This window comes from Podarcis gaigeae (assembly GCF_964106915.1).
Source record: "Podarcis gaigeae genome assembly, chromosome: 11".
Classification (NCBI taxonomy): Eukaryota; Metazoa; Chordata; class Lepidosauria; order Squamata; family Lacertidae; genus Podarcis; species Podarcis gaigeae.
In genome coordinates, this window is record NC_139687.1 from 10,184,895 (window position 1) to 10,187,900 (window position 3,006).

General features: G+C 43.0%; 1 long non-coding RNA gene across 1 annotated transcript; it reads left to right on the forward strand.

Moving 5' to 3' along the window:
• Window positions 1-1,403: 1,403 nt before the first annotated feature.
• On the forward strand, window positions 1,404-1,810 carry LOC310826698. Its single transcript, XR_014555933.1, has 2 exons — window positions 1,404-1,545; window positions 1,579-1,810. It is a non-coding gene; the product is annotated as an uncharacterized lncRNA (long non-coding RNA).
• Window positions 1,811-3,006: the final 1,196 nt, after the last annotated feature.

The following is a 3,006-nucleotide window of genomic DNA, read 5'->3' on the forward strand; positions in this document are numbered from 1 at the left end:
GGTGTGTGTGTGGACTGATTGTGTCATTCTTTACAGGCCCCATGACAAGGCTGTGTGGTTTCCAGCGTGTGATTTTGAGGCTAGGAACAGCACGGCAATGTGAATATTTATTCAGGCAGCAAGGTCTTTTACCTGTAATTACATTCCCATTTCAATCAGCTGGCACAAGTTTCAAAACAATCTATGAGGATTTCATCAAGAATAAGGAAGTTCACAGGAAACAACTGATGGGTTTGGGCACACGATCTGTAGAATACAGACTCGGCATGCACAAAACCTCGCTTGCTATTCAGAGTTAGGAAAGCACTTTGAGGCGAGGAGGTCTTGATTTGGATATCAGTCTAGCGTTATGACCTAATCATATTATGAGCCAAGTAATTACAAAATGTAGTACCATCCGTGGTAACAGGAAGATATTCACGGGCATCAAATAGCAAGGAAAGTAACCAGGCCACTGTTGTTTTCGCAGGGTGGGAAATTGGACTCAAACATCGTTTATGCTTTTCTGGTTAAATCAATAAGAATTGAACTTCTTACAGCAAATGAACTGAACCATATTATCTATAGTTTTGCAGTTCAATTTTATGCTTGTTTACTCCAAAGCAAAGCCTCTTCTGTGTTCTATGGGACGAATGTGTGCTGTTGAGTAAACATGCATAAAATTATGCTGCAAGAAACAAAACGCAAGGCTAGATTATTGAAATCTTATCAGTAATTGAAAACTGTAACATATGATCACACTTATAATTGTGTGTCTTCAGTTATCTGAGTGAAAGAGAGAAGTGCCTTGTACATCAGTTTAGCACTACACAATCCAAACAATGCTATTTATTAATGCCTTTAGGCTGCGACCCTCTACACCTGGATACAAGCCCAATTAGATGTTCTGAGATTTACTTCAGAATAGACAGGTTTGAGTTGTTTCTTTACTGAAGTAATATGGCCAGTTGTGATTTAAAACAAACCTGAGGGGAACTGCAGAGCACTAAAAACTTCATAAGCATGTGCTCTTTGTAGAACTCAGCAGTGAGTAGGATTAGGACAAAAGCAGAATTACTTGGTTTTGCTAGTCATTGGCTATGGGTCCACTTTCTGTTGAACTCTCCACCTGCCTACCAACCACCACTGGCTAATGGTGAATCCATTTTCAAGTACGGAACCTTATTTAGTCAAAATAACAGCATCTCCAGCTAAGTGACGTCTCAATGCTTGGGGGAATTCCCAGATTTCCAGAGGACAATGACGGGGATGACAGAGACCATGGCTGTGTGATAAATCCAGTTCCATGATTTATTGGGATTAAATAAAGCTGCTCACACAAATCGACTATAGGAGGGAGAAACTTGCAGGACTCTTAGGAGCCTGATTCCACTCTTCATATTTAACTATCACTTGTGCAGATTGTTAAATCACCCTTTGTGGCGTTTGCTTCCTAGGATGGGTCATAAGGAAAGGGTTAAAATGGGTGTGATGTGTTTGGCCAGTGAGAATGCAAGGGGAGAATAAAAGTTAGAGTGGGAGGTTTTGAAAGTTAGTTGAGTTGAGGTTTGGGAGTTAAGCTGAGGTTTGGGAGTTGAGAGTTGAGGTTTGGGAGTTGAAGAAGGAAGAGGGAGGTTTAGGTGTGGGTTGGTAGAGTTGTATTGTGAGAGAGTGAGAGGAATTGTTAGGTGGAGTCAGATAGATAGTTGGAATAATCAGTTTGGAGTTGTTAGGAACTAAGAATAAGAAACTGACAAGAGAAAAATTAACTGAAACCATCAGCTTGTTCCTGCATTTAAAAATAAAATTGATTATTTGTTTATGTTAACAACTGACTGGACTCCGTGTGTCCCAGTGAGATATGGGGTGGTGGCAGCGGAAAAAGCAATCGCAGTGGCGGCACAGGGTCAATAGACCGTCAAACGTCCGGGGGCCCTGTGTGTGATGGCCACACCCTTTTCAGCAGCAGCAACATGTTTTTTTAAAAAAATAGCAGGGGGAACACACACACACACAGAGAGAGAGAGAGAGGGATGTCTTTAGCAGATGCGGCACTGGGGTTCAAATATCCACCCAGCGCCCCCAAATTACCATGGATAGTGGGTAGCGGGGGGGAGGGCAAAGCTACACACTGCCAGCCATGGGGGGGGGGGCAGCTTCCATCCTAAGACTCTGCGGGGATCGTTCTCTTCCCACGGAGGTTTGGGAGGCAAGCTGCTCACCCACCAGCCATATGGTTGACGGGGCGCAGCTGGCAGGAGTGCAGTTAAGGGGAGGCCACTGGCAAAGCCGGGCAGCTCCCCCACTTGCTGGGGTGCCCCTGAGAGGCTGGCACCCTGGCGCTACGCACCACTAAGCTGTATGGGAAAGACGGCTCTGCACACACACACACACACACACACACACACAAGATCTAAGCATGCCCAGTAGTCATGCAATACTATTTGACTATTTTTATTTTTATTTTTGAGGAGGTGACTAGAATGAAATATCTTGGGGGTATAGGGGAAAACATGGCTTGCTTGCTGTAACCCTGAAAGAGAACTACTCCACACTGCAAAGTTTTGCTATAATTCGATTTGCTAGTTGTATAAATGGAAAGATAGCAGCAACTCAGCCTAGGCACCGGGATGCTGGAGTCTCTCCCTCCCTTCGCTTTCCCCCTCTGGCTTAACCTCCCTGCTCATTTTATTTTCTAGTTTGTGCTGTGTATGCAGGCATGAATGATGTGAACGTCTGGTGGTAAAGATGAAGTTATTTAACAACAAGGAACATTTTTAGAAGGTCAGCGTTGTAAGGACAACATTGGAAGGGAGAGGACGATTGGAAAATGAATAGTAAAGATCAAACATGCAATATGGTCACCTCTATGGAGCAACTTTTTTGTGGATTGATATATTATTATTTTAACATTAAAAAATATCAGCATACATATGAATTTCTCTTCCCCATGATCATTACAAGCAAAAGCTTTTGTTATTTCTGAAAGAGCATCTTTATTACATACCCTTTTTCCTTTGACATCAA